Consider the following 17,736-nt stretch of genomic DNA (forward strand, 5'->3'; position numbering starts at 1 on the left):
TCTGAATCTGTTCATATCTGTTGGAAGTACCCACACATGCCACTTCATCCATTCTCCATCACATTAGAAAAATACCTGTAAGTAATTATTAAATAGGTCTTCTAAAATCAAGAGGGCATTTAGAAGCTGAAAAAATTTGGTTTAAAATTTGATGGACTTAGCATTATTTTTTCAGCTAGCGATGAATGCCTAATCTAAAAATGAATTTGCCTTTCCTATCAGTGTTTTTTCTTGACCTAAGTTACCTTGATTCAAATTTCCCATATCAGGTTCTGTTGTAAGGAAGTTGGAACCACGAACAGCCTGGCTTCCTCAAAGCGAAGTAGTTGCTGGAGGTCTGGCTTCTCTGAAGACTGGTGACAGCCAGCATGCATATAACCACCCATTGTAGCTCAGTGTTCAGACTCTTTGCAAGAAGACAAAGAGGGCAGGATGAGGAAGGGTCCAGTAGGAGCTAGGTCAGTGATGACCTTTCTTTTGGAGGAACATTTGACATCACTTCGGGCAACTGCGATCTGACTGGGGAGCTTTTGGACTTTTCCCATTGCACAGCAGACTCCTCTCTCCATCCCTGGGTGAGGGTCTGAGTCAAAGAGCATTATCTGGCACAGAATAGGCACTCTCAGGAGGAAAAGGAATAGCTAAGACTCAAAAGTCTTTTGTCCCATTCATACAGGAATGTAAAATATGGAGCTAATAAACTTTCTGTGATGCTGGTGCCTTTCAAGTCTTCAGGGCAAAATAGTTTGTTTTGGATGGAGGCTGCTCTGCCTTAGAAACAGTGTAGATGGGTAGGCTTAAGCTGTTGGATAATAAACGAAGTGTTTACTAGCATATTAGCTCTCCTTTGGAAGGGATAAATTAACATTGGAAGGAGAAAAAGGCTGGTTATCAGTTGTAATTCTCCAAATGTTTTGGCCTCTCTTCCATCCTGCTTAGCCCTAATTTCTGGGGGTCAATAGGTACGATGGAGTCACCAGAAGATGTGAGGTAACATGCAGTTCCACTCACAGACTCTCTTACTACTGATGAAGAGAAAATGAAATGGCTTTATAGTCACGTGGCTTGGCGTTGGGTTCCAGAAGTGGGTCTGTGGAGCTTTCTTCAGAGAACAGGCAAGAGTGCTGGCAAGAAACCCTTTTTATTTTTAAATCCCGTGCTCTGGTTGCCTATGTTTACATTGCTGCTATTGCTGTATGATGCAATGCCAGTTACTCATACAATTTGCCCTGTAAGGTAATTGAAATCAAATTAAATTGGCACCAAACTTAAAGCTTTAAAATAGGACATGCCAATTTGTTCTGTATCTGAGCATCTCTGTTGCTGGAAAGCAGAGCAGACCTGCACCCGGGGAGGTGGAGGCATGAGGTGGAATGGAAACCTGGGTTCTCCACGACAAGCTCAGTGTGTGGACTTTGCAGCTCAGGCATTTACCACTGTTCTTTCTGGGCTGAATTCAGCCTGAAAGCGAAGAGCAAGTTTCCAGGACCTTTGTCAGGGAATGCAGTTATTCTTGGGTGGGATTAGAATATCCAGAACCTGCGGATTTCTGTTGCTGTCTGTTTCTTATTCCAGCTTGTAAATTGTACAATCGTTTCTCATAAGGAGCTTCTTGCACTAATTTACTCCAGTTGCTGCTTAGTTTGAAAGGCCTGAGAGACTTGGAAGATGCACGCTGTCCCCTAGAGGGCTGGATCTCCCCCCTCTCTCCCACTGGGAGGTTGTTAATGTTTTAAGAAGCAGTGAAAGGCAGCCTTGGAGCCAACAGGACTGGATTTCTTCCCTGCCTAAAGAATGCAGAACGTTCCTTTCCAGCCAAAGGGAAATTGTGCCACACGTTTGAAACAAAACAAGCAAACACGAAACAAAACAAAACTTAATATTTTCTTTATCTGAGGAATGCTGGGGCTTTAGGAGCTCAACGCTACAGATTTGGCATATTGCAGCCATGAGTAGTGTCTTTCACTGAGCAGGTTTTAAAAAGTAGGTTGGTCAGGAGACAGAAGGATGTAAAAAGCAGTCATGTCATTTCTTACCTCCATAAAGTCTTCTGGTCTTCCTTCTTAAAACTGGAAACTGAGTGAATTAGAACTGAGGAGATTGGAAATGAGTGAAGAGGGAAAATATCTAAATGGGGATACTGGTTTGTGAGTGGTTGTTAACTGTTCTGGACACTTTGTGAGAGGTGTTGATACCATTTTTAAATCAACTGAATGAAAGAAATGGGAAAGGAGGTTTGGTTCTATAATCTGGGATTAAAAGATGATGCAAGTACAGGATAAATGTGGGCTGGATAAACTGTCAGTGTCAGTCATGAAAAGTCTGGAGTGGTATGAACTCCCTTTTTCTTTCATAAAGTCTCTTGCAGTGTGTAAAGTTCCAGGCCTGTTTTGACTTGCTTTGTTTCCCTGTTGGAAAAGCTGGCAATAGCATCTGCAGTTCCCTGAGCCTGGGACGGGTACGGTGATGTTGGTGCAATGTAAGCTCTGATGGCCCCACAGAAGGCAAAACCTGGGCTGAGCTCATTTTATACTTACTGTCTTATGTGTAGATGTTGCAAAAAAACTTTGCCCAACGAGTTTGCAGCCTACAAGAAAGCACTGAAGCAAGTTGAAGAACCTAAGACGAACAATTTAAAATTCCTGTCAATTAAACATCTAGAATTGGGTTCCTTTCTGTGGGCTTAACTGCGAGCAGTGGGATTAAAAGCAGGCTTCATTGCAGAGAAATTCTCTGCTGCAATAGCAGGCAAGTTGTCCCATTCTGTGGCTTTTCCTGCTGGTTTCCAGGAGTCTTACCTCTAGAAAATGTTAATGGCCTAGTTGTGCAGCCAGTAGACTGAGCAATTTGAATCAGTAATGAGCCATTAGTCTGAGTCAGTAATTAGACTTAGCAGTAAAGGGTGAGCATTCTCCTCAGGCAAACCCAAGTGGAGGACAGCTTGTGCTGATGTAAATAACTGGAACCATTTGTACATGGAGACCTGGAAGCTTTTGTCTGCTGGTGGTAAGAAGTCAGGTGCAGCTGGCACTAATTCACCTGCCGTCTGCTCACAGGGAGGGGAATGTGCTGCCTCCATGGTGGTTAGTACATCTTAGAAGATAGATAATATCTTGACAAAAACGTCAAGTTGAAATGTGACCAAAACCTGAAACTAGGACTTTGGTCTTTAACTGCTCCAGTACTTTCTGGATTCAGCCGGGTACTGATTAAATCTGAATCAGAGCTGTGCTAGTACACAAACCAAGCTTCAAGTGCCCAGTTATTCCTGTCTCTCCAACTTCATAAATACTGAGAAAATGCTCTGGGATGTCTTTAGCTGCTTGTGGAAGATACAGGAAAGGGAGAGAAATACTGTATGGCCTTCATCATTAAGGTGGGGCAGTATGAAGTTGAGTGATGGTTCCAGCTGGTGAACACTGTGTTATAGTGAATTTCTTCCAGAACATTAGCAGGTACTAAGTCTGCAGTGCTACCTGAACAATTCTTCTTGATCCCTCATGTTAGGTATTTATATTTAAATAATACATTAGTTTATAAGTCTGGATAAAGAAGAATTTTCATGCAAAAATTGCTTTCTGAACTGTATAACTTTGTCATGTAATATTCCTAGACTGGGGCTGACATGTTTCTGTCAGATCTTTTCAGGGTGAAATATACACGTACACACAAAGTGTGCACATACAATTTGGTGCTTTTGGACAGAGCTGCTTGTGTAGTGGAGCTGTGGGGAAGGTCAGATTGTGTTATGCATATATAGTAAGTTTGCTTCCTGAAAGCAGCAGATTTGCTGTGCGTGTGCTATGTGAATGCTCCTAGTCCTCTGGATGTGCAAAAGCTTGGTTTGTCCTACCACACACTGGTGGGGACAGCTTCTCAGTCTACCCTGTAAAATTTAACAGGGGGCAGGAAACCATCTCTGGGAGAAACATGAATGTGTGCTGCTTTTCATGAAACTGGGAGAAAAACTCAGGTGCCTGAGAAGTAACTGGGAGAGATTAGTGCAACAAAAACACTGTCCTGCAAAGGCCTGAGTGGGCTGTGAATAAAAAATTCTGCAGATGGAATTTGTATCGCATAAGATTTTGGTTAGTTGGTATTTATATTTCCGAGCAAACTTGTGGTGGAATTTAAGTTTGCTTCTCTATTATAAAAATAGTTCTGTAAAAAATACTGTTACTTTAATCAGTAGGTTTGCCAGTCTGTAGATATTCAGGATTCTGTCTGATTCCTATCGCTATCCATATACTGTACATAATCTGCAAAATTGTTTATTAAATTCCAGTTAAATGTAATTGTAGAAAGCCAGTATATTTCATAAGTATGGCAGATTGTGGTTGGCCAATATTGCAGATTTTATAAGATAGAGAGAACCCAGCTTTTGACTGGTAGTTGTGATCAATTTTTGTGAGAACAGAGGAATGTAATTTTACATTACTGTGTATACTGGGTCACTTTTCCTGAGTAGAGCAATGTTCTAAGAAACACTTAGAAGTATCTCATAAATCAAACAGATTTTTGAAATATTAAGGTCTAGAAGAAAAATTCAGCCTCAAATTCGTTACATAAACAATAGAATTAAAAACAATCCTTTTGGGTCCCCACATCACTGACTTGTCTGAAATTGTTTAGTTTTCGTCAAGACATTTTTTGTGGGCCTCAGAACATATGTATCAAATTTGAGGCTGAAGAAAGTTTCATTGGCAAGTTTAAGCAGAAGGCAAATTCTGTTTTAAAGTATATTTTGTTTGATATAATGCAAGACTTCTGCTTTCATCTGCAAAGCAACAGTTCTAATCGGTAGGTTAGTCTATATAATATGACTTAATAAAACTGTAGTTTACAAGTGTTATTATAGCAATCTACAGACTCCTCATGTCTGTAATGTCTTAAGGACAGCTGTAAAGGTTTTTAAATGATTAAGTCATAGTATTGAGTAGCCTGGTGAGTAGATCTAATAAGCAGACTAACAATTGATTAAGCAACATCTGTTAAGGTATTAGTAACTGTTTATGTGCTATACACGGATTTCTGGTGTCTGACCAATTACAGCTTGCAGAGAAATTGAATAGTTCTGGGGTCTGTGGGTTGTTTTTGTCATTTAAATACTTTGTAGCTATGTGGCCTCAACACCTTTTCTTTTTTAAAGAGTAGCTAAAAAAAATTCTTCCCATGCTCTTTGAGCATCTGAATCAGCATGCCAAGATGTTCTACTATTACACTTTGTATTTCTCTAGATCCTTTAAAACAGCATCATTATAACTTTGAAATTAATAGTCCTAGACTTCCTGTCTTCTGTAGCCGTTTCTTAAAAATAAACCTGAGGATAAATTGGAGAAATTGCTGGGTTCACAGATAAGTGAAGCTAGAAGTTGTTTTCTTGTTTCAGCCTAACATGACCCTATTTTGTTTGAGCATTTGCATCCTGCAGAAGAATCTAGAAGACAGCAGTAATGTTCAGATGTCTTTCAAATCAGTGTAATGCACCAGGAAATGTATTTAGTTGTAGATGCAGGGGTTCAGTTGAGGGAAGTACTGTGGGTACTTTCCTTTTAACTCCTTTGCCCCTGTGAGCTCTGTCAAGGTTTATATAAGTGAGATAAACTGTGAAATTGTGATGGGAGAGCTTGAATGCATGTGGAACGTGTGTGCTTGTGAGTAGGGTAGGAGAGAGGCAACCACAATGTTTGTTCAAGTTCTGGAGATGGCACCTATGGGAATTAAAACTTCTTTAGAACAGAGCTGGGTAAAATAATAGCTTCCCTGCTTGCAGTCATCTGGGGCTTTGTTTTATGTTGACAACAAGGGACATGTATTGCAAAATGCTTTGATAAAGGCTAGGGATGGGAGAAGTCTTCCTGACAGACTCAATTTCTCTGGTCTGTGTCCATGAATTTTCTAATGTATCACTCTGCTCAGCTTGGTGCTCAGTTCTGGTGGGACCTTTAGTTGCTGCAGCAAAGCAATTCTGAAGTGTACAGGCTTGATGGGTTTCATCTTGACTGCTCAGCTTCTCACAAATAGTGAGTAGGTGATGATGATGGTGTTTAAGATCAGTTGTCTTAGGCTCGTTTTGAACAGTCCATCTGTACATGTCTGGCAGTCTATAACTTTGAGAAATAACCTTCCTGCTCTTAGAAATATTTTAATTTTGAGAATGTTCTGTCACTTGTACTCTGTGTACACTTTTGAGACATCCTTTTCTCTGTGCGTATAGATTTCCTTCTGAAGCATGTTAGATCTTCGGAGGTTCTTCTCAGATACCCTCCCTATCTGCCTCCCATCTTTTTTTTTTACTTCCCTGACACAGAAAAACTATTCCTTCAGTTTCATAATCAAACACAAAAACTCCTTTAGACTAAATTCAGATCCTGGGGTGAACTAGCTGGAGCAATATAGTTAGAGGGCAAAGTTGTGCTCACTCAGTAAAGCTCTGAACCTCTACGCTTAATGATCCTGGAGGGAAAAAACCTGCAGAAACAAGTGGTGAAAAAACCATAGTTATTTTTTTTTTCCTTTTCCCTCATTTGCACACATGCAATACAGACGTAGCAGCGAGGTATCCATTCTCTTTGCCTGCGAGGAAATGAAAAGGCGTATTGTAAGCTCAAGATTAGTCTGGTTGTCAGCCAGGAATTAGTCCTCTAAAGGAAAAAGGGAGAGGGGCTGGCAAGAGAAGAGGCTGGGCAGGGGGAAAGGGGAGCTGGAAGGGGGAAAGTACACTTTGAGATGGGTTCAGTGCACATGGCTAGAGATGGAAGGGCTCTTGTGCTTCCTCAGCATGCAGGTGTCGGCAGAAAGGAAGGCAGCTTGTGTTCTTATACATGGGCATGTGTCTGGGGGAGCAGGGTCAAAAATTTAGACTATTTACTTAATCCCTTGGAACGGCTTTTTTCTCCTCTGTTTTCTTTTTGTGTTTAACAGACTGCTTTACAGGGGACACGTGTGGTAATTAACACATGCAGCTGTAGGGCTTCAGCCATATGTCTGAATTTCAAATGGCCATTGATCTGGGAAATTTGTTGCTGTCTCCATCCCCCACTTATAGGTTGTATTCCTTGAAGATGTGGGGGAATTTATAGAGTCTTTACCTTGAAGAGACCAGAGTTGGAAGGAGAGATGTGAAAGGGAATGTGTGTGATGTTGTGGGGAGAGGGAAGAGATACTGTGAGATTCCAAGCACACTCTTCATGCCCCTTGCCTCAGGCCACCATATATTTCAGGTAGCTTCTAAAATGTTCCCAAAGGTAGGGATCTGATCATTAATCATATGAAGCTTGCATAACAATTGCTAATATTTTTCCTTATCCAGCAAAGCAGTCTGAGATAAGAATCACAGCGTCCTTGTGGGCTTTTCAGATGTGCTGCCCTTTCCACGGCTGCAGGTATCTGGTCTCTTACACAGCCTAGAAGTGGTAAGGTGGAGTTGATTGTGGACTCTGAGCAGCCTTTTGGGAGAGGTAGTCAAGGGGGTGTGTGTGTTTTGGGAGGGCGGGGGGAAGAACAGAGAATACTTCACATCAAAGCAGAGGCTCTTGAAAAAAGACGTGATATATTGTCGGTAGAATCAAACCAGAGAGGCTAAACTAAACAATCCTATGGTGGTTGTTGCTTTTGCCAACTGTCATCAGGCAGCTGTTGACAGTGCTATAGAGCTTTCTGCAAACTTCTATCTAAGTTTGGGGCAATGTCAAGTGCTAAAATCTTGCTATGAGATACGGTGTCTTAAGTGAAATATTTCTTTGTGCGGAAACTTTTTTGCTCCCTGTTTTATTTCAAAAGTCACTCAAGGCAATGAGCCAAATGGAAGATGGTTCAAAATTAAGATACTGTGGTCTAAAATCTTGCAGTATCTATCATACTTCTTTTGCTTACAGGGTGAGATAAAAATGTATTCTACCAAGTCGGAAGCTATAAAAAAGTAAGCCTCGCTTCCTCTGCTTCCCCTCCTTTTCAGGGGAGAAGCTATTGCTGATTCCTTGATCTCATCACTCACTCCACAGTGTAAGTAATGCTGACACTTTGGAGGTGTTTCTGCTCTGGAAAAAAACAACAAATATTCCTAATAGTGTGTACTCCAACCCTTACTGAAGGAGAACTGTGATTTACTCAGCCCTTACAATTCCTGTCTGGAATACCCATGTGTACTATACTGTCTCTTCTGACTCACCTCCCTTTTCTTCCTTTATTACTATGGACGGTGCTCTTTTCTGGAGACAAGAAGGTCTAATATCCCTTCTGTGGATTGTCATGACCTTTTCCAAATAATTTGGTTGTAGCCTATATTGATGTGCACTGGATACAATTTTTGTTACACAGATGCAGAGCCTGACTTCTTTATTTACTGTTTATTACAGCTGGTTTATTTCCTTTCAACTGTTTATCTCCCTGAAGAATAAGGTTATCCCTATTCTTCCTCTTATCTTCATTACCTTCATCCTTTTCTCTAGAGAAAAAGGGAGGTCCTAGGTTTACAACCACATAATTGCTGGGCTTCATTTACCACAGCAAGGCTTTTCTACACCAGGTGACCCATGAAGCTGTTTGCTGGTCAAAATGAGCCTGGAGACTCAGTTTTGAAACTTAGTGCCATTCCCACAGTCAGCTGCCATTGTCCCTTAGGAAATGTGTCATGATTCTTCAGTAACTATAAGGTAGTCATGATTTTTGGTAACGGGTGTTTTTTAATGCTATGTGTTCTGACCAGTCAGTCCCAAAAGCCATCCAGTCCCCTTGCGTTCTTTTATGTATCCCTCCTTTTCTCCTTGGGTATGTGTGTCAGTAGGGGGATGACATTAGATTTTTGAAGTAAAGCTAGATAAGCAGCTGAATGAAAAATATTCTTTACTTTCATAGGGAGCCTATTTCTGAAGCCTATATGAGTTCTTTATGTTTCAAAGTATTCCGATGGCCTTCCCATGTGCCATTGTAGCTAAGCTTTTTACACCACTGAAATTGCTGCAGATATGTAAGGAAAATAGCCATGCTCAGTGGTGGTTGGAGGTTCTTGATTTCAGCTGTGCCAAACATTGCTAGTAGCTGTGAAACATCAGTCTGCCAGGACAGGCAGGCTGCGATCCTGCCTGAAAACTTACTAGATGACCAAAGCAGAACCTGGAAACTGAGCTGAGGTTCTCAGCTTTGTTCTTCTTCTCATTCCTCAACAAGTACTTGAGCTGGTGTTTTTTAACCATGCTCATGTGGATGGTGAGGATGGGCTCACAGCTCATAGGCTACAAAATGCAATGAAGTTATCTGATGTGAAATAAACAGGTTTATGTGTAGATGTATGGCATTTGCAAGTAGCGTTTCTAGGCAAGCTGTACAGTAGGACCAATGGACTCTAGGCCAAAGAGGGATTTTAGTGTTGTCCCCGCTGCTGCCTGGCTGATTTCATGAGGTATATGAAAAATACAAAGGAGGATAAATTCTGACGCGGTGGGATTAAGAATATGCTCATTTTTCAAGATGAAAGTATTGCATAGTTTATACAGTCATTAAGAAATGACTTTTTTGATTATTATCTCAGCAGGGTGGCAAGAAAAGCAGCAGGATAGAAAAGATGCAGCAATACCAGGGAAATACTGTGTTCTTACAAAGGATTACAACACTTTGCTTATGAGGGCAGGGAGGAACTCATCTCAAAGGGAGAAATGATCAAATCTGATACAGTGGAAATACGGTATATTAACAAAAATACATGACTTGCATTTTAGCAGGCCCCTCAAGAACCTTTGAATGGATGATAAGCAGGTTCTTTTAAGTTTTTTTTCCTTTGCTGGCAATTTGAGTCACTCTGGGAATGCATTGAACGTTTTGACTTAAGACAGTTGAAACCATTGCCAAGCTAGATGCCATGCTCTTTGGGGAAGGGACATAACTGAAGGACATAAGGCTTGGTTCTGTAGGTCAGGGCTGATGATAACAGGATGTATGTCTAAGTCATATGAGGCCACATGATTTCTGTCTAGCTTCACAAATGAAACTGCTGTGGGGAGTGTTGGGGGAGGCTGAGATAAACAAGTCTCTGAAGATAGCGGTAGAACAGAGGGGACATGCCTTCACAGCTTGAGAGTGATTCCACGATGATGAAAATAAAGCTTTTTGTGTGACCCTAAACTGGAGATGGTCTCAGACTGCCCTGGCCTTTATTACCTGCTTCTCCTTTTTAGCAGATAAGGTTCAAATATGGCCTTGGGCATTTATTTTCCTATTATTTCCAAATCTTTGAAGATACATGTTTTGCCTTCTGGGTAGGAATTTGGTTGTGTAGTCTGAAAATTGTAAAGCTGCATGAGGTAAACCTACGTGCAATGACAGGTCTTTTTCATCCAGACTTCCTTGCATTTGACCTTAGAAATGCTCTATTAACCAAACTGAAATCTGATCATTTGCTGCTCTACCCATCTCTTACAGGCAAATTACTTCGATAGAAAAGATGTCTATGTTGGACTTCGGCCCAAAAATGAACTGAAAATTCTAGTTAAGTTCAAAACATCAGGACTGTGTGCAGGTTCCTTGATATGAACTACTTCTGTATCCAGGCTACTTGGGAGATATTGCTGCTACTTGTCCAAAACTCCAAGCCTGCAAAATTGGTTAAGACTGTGGTTTACCGTTCACAATTTGGAAAGAAACTGGCTGAAACCCAAGAAATCTTATTTCACAGGTTTCAGGATTTTGAACCCCTCTATTACCTGCTAGAACAAAAGAGAGATCGCATAAACTTGTGGCTCCCTGCTGTCCTCCCAAATGAGTTGATCACACTATAGTTGGGATCTTAGCTTGAGAAAGGGGAGAGCAAAAGGTGGGTCTCAAGTTTGAATGAGATGCATGTTCTAAATGCTGGCTTCAATTATTTTAAGGTTCTTGCTTTGTCTTCTGATTAAAAGCATGCCCATATACCTGAGGAAAACTATTATTTGGAATGCGACATTTCTGAGTGGGTTAAAACAACAACTTTTCCCAAATAATGAAGCAAATTTACATCACTAGTAAGTTCACAAGCAGCTCAGCTTAATTCTCTGAGCCTTTATGGCTGCTGCTTGTTTTTAGAATAACATGTGTGTCTCTCTCTCTCTGCATTGGCACCAAAATCCGTGAGAGTTTTGCAATCAAAGTGGTAAAGTATAATGGCTTAGTTTTCAGCTGCATTGTCCTCCATGCAGCAGTCCTAGGAAGACTTTTTTTTTTTTCCTCCCCAGAAAGGTTTGCATAACTTAGAAAACTGAGTCAGGTATTTAAGTGGTAATTACCATAGGGCTTGGTTCAACCTGCAAAGTTCAAATCTGAATCTGGATCTGAACTTTCCCAGAGGCAGGGGGTGTGTTTGGACATTGTGTTGGTTTGACCTATTATAGTGGAAGCTCTGAAATACGGGTCCAGATGTGGGCTGGGATTCTGTATCTTCCCAAGTATGAGATATTCAGGGCCACTTGTTTAAACTGACTCCTGTTAAATGATACAGAATCGAAATAATATAAAACTGGATCTCATTTTGGGGAAGGTGTCTACAGCATTGCGTCTGAAGGGTAGTATCTTGCTGTGCCTTTATTTTTCAAAAGGAGCCATTTGAAAGCTATAAAGAATGAGAAGCTAGAGGGCAGGTTTGTTTTGGCTAATTACTGTAGAAATACTTTGAGAACTTAAGCAGTAAATGAGGACTTTGGATTTTAGAGAGATCCTATCTGAGTCTTGGGATTCAACAGTTTTAAAGCCACTGAATCCCAGAGACTAGAGCATTGCTATTAATACAGAGTGCTGCTCCAGACCCCTTTTGACACGTTTGCTTTTGAAGGCCCAGGCCCAGGAAGAGGGAGCTCTTTGTTTGTGGTCAGAATAAACTCATTGTACACCCAGACAATTAACTCTTCAATCGACTTGCCAGCCTCTGTAAAGCACTCCGGTCCCCTCTCTGTCTATCTCCAGTTCTATTCAGACACTTAAGCACACCAGTGTTTTTTTGTTTATTATTCTGAAAAAGTCCTTCACAAGAATAGTCAGAGCGGATCAACATTGTCCTCCCAGCAGCATTTATCTCCGCCTGGCAGTGAATGTGTCAATCAGGAATCAAAAAGCCAAACAGAGGAGGCTTTGAATTGTGTCACGGGGGTCAGAGTTACTTCCAGCTGTCTGTGCGTGGGATAGGCTTTCTTGCAGGGCAAAGAATTGTGCTGCCATACAAATGCACTGACTACATGGGACCACAAAGTCCTCTGGGTTTGAGTGGCTTTTTCATGTTGATGCACCTGCGAGGGAGATGTGAGGAGGAAGCGGGGGGAACTAATGCCTTCCAGAAGGCACAAGGGAAGGCTCCTCTCCTATCTGGATGATGCCTGGAATGCGGTGTAGAAGTAAACACTGTCTGTATCTGTACTGCATACAGAATAGTTGAAGAAGGGAAAAAAATCACTGCAGCAACAGTGCAAGTCAACCTTTGCAGTTAAGAGCTCCTTAAGCCATAGAGAGGCCTTTCATGTTCAGCACTTACGCACATTTTCACCTTTTTAAGCAAAACTCTTCTGGTTTTTTGGTCCGTGTCCAAGTGTTTGTGGGTTGTTACATCCAAAGGAACCACATTGTTGCTGTTTCTTAAAATGAGGGCAATAAAGAGCGAGAATTTGCTTTTGCTGATTTGGTTTTAAAAGTTGGGGTTTTTCTTAACAGCTGTTGGTTCTTCATGCATAGAAGTGGTTGGAGTTGATCTTAAAGGTCTTTTCCAACATAAATGATTCTATGATTCTATGAAAAGGGGTCTGAAAACCTGGCAGGGAAGTCTATCTGAACTGGTGCATTTCCATTCCAGTTTCTTGGCAAGAAATTATCTTGATTTGGCTGGATTGTAAGAATTTCCCATTTTTTTGGCATGAGTGCTAACTTTCTGCATTTATATTGGCAATATATGTTTCTGCATTAAAGTTGCATAGGCTATTAAATAATTATGACTTGCTGAAACTGTTTCACTTGATTTAGGGAAGGATTGTGATTAAGATAACAATTTGCTCCACCTCTACAATATTGGAAGGGACATGTGTTTTTGTGTAAGACCCCATGTAGTGTGAACACAGGTTTTGTTGGGGTTTTTTTAATACTTAAAACAACACCCCCAACCGTGGTTGTAATACATAGAAATGTCAAAGAAGTAAAATTGCATCTTGAAGATTCAGAAATGGCACAGATACAGGGAGCTTGAGTTAACCTGGCAGGTCTTGGCATCTGACCAGAGTTACTAAAGGCACAGAAGGGTGTACATATGAGTGAAGTCCCTCAGGAATGCTTAAGTCTAGGAAAGCTCTTCTCCTTTCCTGTTGGTTTGTGAGACTCACTAAAGGTGGGCTTTGCAACATAGAACAAGACATGCTAAGAATTTACTCATTGCCCTGGCTCTCTGTGCTCAAAGTTGCCTGTTTAGCTTCAGCTGTGCTCCGTAATGGCTCACTCAAAACCAAATGATGGTAAGTGAAGGAACCACTTGACACTGGAGAAAGGCTGCCTCCTCCCAGGGCAGAGCTATGCACTTAAAATTGTCATCCTCTAATTCTATCAGGCTGACTCAAAGTCTGGAAACCCTTGATGTTCAAGCTGTAGACTTACAAAAAAGACTAGATTTTGTACAAGGCCTGAAAGGTTGATCCCATAAACACTAGCACTCTTGAAAATGGTAGAAATATTTACAGATTGTCTCATGGATTCCAGTGATAACAGAAAAGCAATGTTCTGAAGTTGAGGTTGCTTAGGAGGAGTATAGATCTTAATCTCTTAATGTGATGATGCAAGTATACAGGTGACTTTTGCAGTGGGTGTATTTTCTTGGGTAAGGAAATGTGATACGGAAGGTTAATTCTGTCACCTAACTTTCCCCTTTCTTCAGCTTCCATTAGGTGGCTGGAGGCAAGAGCAGTGATTCACAGCAGCAGGCAGTTACTTCACATTTTTCCATAGTAAGTTATGTTTTTTCTATGTCAGGGAGTTTACTTTTCCCCAGACATAACTCGAGTTGCTTGTGGCTTCAGTGCCTGTTGTTCAGAGTAAAAAGATCATTTTAACAGTTGTTTTTAGCATGAACTGAATCTTCTTCTCTCTCAACGCCAGTGTACACTGCAGTCATTCCAAATGTGGATGTAAGGGTACGGGAGGGAAGGCGTAGTGGGAGTGTAAAGAGTACTTTCCCACCATGAGCAGCAGATCTGACTTATTGTCAGACTCACACAACAAAAACTGTTAAGCTTGCGAGCCTCTGACAGTGCAAGTGGGCTACTGGCTTATAGCCATGGTATCTTAGTGTGAAAATGGCTTAGAGTGAGTTATATGGATCTTCTGTTTCACTCTTACCAGTGATAAGATAAAAATACTATTTTTAAATTGACACCAGTTCAGCCGGAAAAATCAGTTCAACTTTTGCAGGTGTAGGAGACTTAGTGGAAAGGAGTTTTATGGCTTTAAAGCTATGTCCCATCAAAGGTACGCTGTCTGTATTCAGTAGGTATCTTGGAAAAATAAAGTGGGTGTTCATGCTGGGTTGTAAAACATGGAAGAGAAGCTTCCATGCCAATGCATTCTTCATCAAGTGTTCTGCAACCTAGGGGAATTTGATGGTTCTCCAGTAGGTGAGTTCCTCATCTGGAAGCGTTGCCATCTAGAGGGATTAGGAAGCCTTTACGTGACCTCTTTGATCACTCTGTGACATGCTCTGCATGAGCAACTATTGCAGTTACATGCCTTTTTTGAAAGTGTGGAATTTAATAGCTTTTTGAAGAAAGGAACAGATCATACTTCATGAACATATTTCAATGACCTTTGGCTCCAAAGTAACAGTATCCTGTATGTCTTGTATGATATCACAGGAGACCTCAGGTCTCTGAAATAGCTTGGTTTTTCTGTTTGATGTTAAAATGCTTCTTTAAGGAATACAAAATGTTTGTTCAAAACTTTCAGGTATGTAAAATAGAACTTACTTCTTGTTTACCAGGAGGAAACAGGCCAGTGGAACAAATGTTCAGTGTGATGAACGGTGTATTGAGCGAGAGGAAAAATCAAATGAGAGCAGACAAGTATTAGGGTTGTTTTTCTGCCCAAAGGGAATGACAGTGAAGCTCTTTGCCATAAGCTAATTTAAAACATTGAGACCTACTGAGAATTCTCCAGTTTAAGAAATAGCTTTGGTAGTTTCAGAGTAAGAAGCTGGCGGCTGGGAAGTGAGCATGGTGTTTTTAATAAGTGCAATTTTTTGTCTTTTATGTGACTATTTCATGACGTTTAAAAAAAATAATCAGAAATATCCCTGCTTTTGATTTTTGAAATACGGTGAATGTAATTACAGGGCTCTTGTCTATTGCATTTTTTTTTCTTGCATGTGTGATGAAAGAACTATACTTGCTTGAACAACAGGGGAGTAATTATACTTTCCTCTGTTTGCTAAAAACTTAACACTGTACTGGGTTCTGCTACAATGTGGACTTTTTGACAATTTGGCCTTAGAAACTAAGTGAGGAAATGATTGTGCAGTTCACAGCCATTTTACTGAGATGATCTTAAAAACAACACACAGTTCAAAGGTTAGTTTGGTATTTTTGTTTATTTGCTGCATTTCTTCTGTCACTGTTTAATACCCTTCAGTAGCTTAATGGCTAATTTTACACAAAAACTGCTACAAAATGCTCTTTAACAAGAACGTATTTCCTGAATTGTAATTGCTACTGTCTCTGTTCTACACACACACACACACACACACACGCCAAAAAGAAACCCCCTGAACCTGAAGCATCCCAAGTTCTGCCAAAGTTCACATAATGGTTTGTATAAACAGTGTTGTGGCTCAGATCCATTTCTAATTTTTCTCCATTGTTGGCTTCTGGGTTGCTGCTTTCAATCTGAAAAGCAATTCTGTAATTACTTGGTGCAGAAGCATTCATGAAAACAATAGGAATAAACTTATCATGCCAGTATTTTTTTTTTTATGCCAGATCTCTTCCTGTTTCATAGAACATAAGAATTATTCACCTTTCCATTTTTCCTATGAGTATCTTTTGGAGGTTTGGGTTGGTTTCTCAATCTGTAAAGCAAATCATGCTAACTACATACTGCTCACTGCTTCATTGCAGCATGAAGTGTCATCCTAAATAAGTAAAATGTCACAGCTGTGGTTTCTGGGATCTTGTAGAAGCAGAGCAGCCTATTTTGACAAAAACTAAAGATCAGCTGTTTACTTTTACTCAGAGATTTCTTTAAAGGGCAAAATCTTCCTTCTTGTAAATTAAGCAAAATCAGTTGCTCAAACTCTTAAAAAAAATACTGCTTATCCATATTACTGGTAACACCCAGTAACAGGAAAACTCAGAACATGAGCTGGCTGAGGAATGGCAAGTATTTTTTTTCTTCCAAATATTTCTCTCTATGCTTATAATTAAGCATAAAAACAAATACATTGATCAAGAGGGAAAATGTGAACAGGATCTTTTGCTTGTTTCTGTCAACCTCCTTTACTTCCGTGGCTCTCTGAGGTTGAAATGAACTTACCAGCACATTTTTTCATTCTGTGAATTAGATTGCTTTCTGTGGACATGCATAAAATTAATGGTCTCTGGAAGAGGTCAGGCTTTTGCTCACTTTATAAAACTGCAAATATACAGGTATTGGTGGAAAAATAGTTTACAAGCCTCTCTTTTCCATCTCTGACTTTCCCTTCCCCTTCCAATGGTCATTTTTGTTAACTGGAACCAATATAAGGGAAGACTGAGGATGGTTTAATTGCTACTTCTGGGAGAGGCTGTCCCATGCATCTTTCTTCCCAATGCCTTCTGCGCTCTGCAGCTGATACAGTTGTGGAGATGGTGGCAAGCCTGGCTCTTCTGGCACAGACTTCTCTCTCCAGCTGATTTTTGCTGTGCAACTTTCCATTTTACGTTATTGCCAGCTTTGCTGATGCCTAGTGTCATCTTTGTCTGTGATATATGCAAAAATAGTTGTTACAAATTGTAAGTTTTAAAGCCACTGTATTCCAAAGAGAATAAAATAAATAAATAAGCAACTCTAGGCTAATCTCATCTTAGTTTACTTCCCAGCAATGTTCTACATACGTATCTTGGCATATAACAAAATGTTTTCCTCTACAGTTTGTTCCAGCTGAGCTTGCCCACAGTTGAAGGTTTTTGCCTCACTTAATGCTATGCCACTGTCCTGGTGCTGAGTAAAAATGCTCGAAGCTGGGGCGTGACATCCAGATCCCTCTGAGTGCTGAGGAAATGAGACTCAGCCAGAATTGAAGCTGGGTCTGTAGATATGATGGACAGGCATACTAAGCCAAACAGAGTGTAAACTCAACGCTTTTCCCTGTGGTCCATCTCTAAATTTTGAGATTTATATTTCCTGTGAAATCTCTTTTGGATGAAGAAGCTTTTAATTATGAAAGACTTGTGGTCAGAAGACCTGGAGCGCTCTTGCGCATGAAGAACCTAATAGAAATTCTTTTTCCACAATTTTGCAATTAGAAGACATTGCCACAGCGTTGCAATTAGAGAATACCTTTACGCAGCCACTGAAAGAAAAAAGATTTGCTATTGACCATCCCTTTCTAACAGCTTTGCGGGAAATGCTGATGCCAGGTTCTGCACAGGTAAGTTTCAGAAGACGAGCGTTTCTTTTGAACAAAAAGAACAAGGAGAAAGACACAGTGGGACAGCAATCCCCAGACCTCTGCTATCTTGGGAGATGTCCTCTGGGGATCTGTAGCCACCTGAA

At 40.6% G+C, this 17,736-nt stretch overlaps 1 protein-coding gene across 2 annotated transcripts in view; it reads left to right on the top strand.

The window, feature by feature from the left end:
* The window catches only part of SMOC1 (SPARC related modular calcium binding 1), a 90,874-nt gene that overhangs the window by 25,622 nt on the left and 47,516 nt on the right, over positions 1 to 17,736 (top strand). The window lies entirely within an intron of this gene.

Source organism: Calidris pugnax, unplaced genomic scaffold (assembly GCF_001431845.1).
Source record: "Calidris pugnax isolate Ruff unplaced genomic scaffold, ASM143184v1 scaffold56, whole genome shotgun sequence".
Classification (NCBI taxonomy): domain Eukaryota; kingdom Metazoa; phylum Chordata; class Aves; order Charadriiformes; family Scolopacidae; genus Calidris; species Calidris pugnax.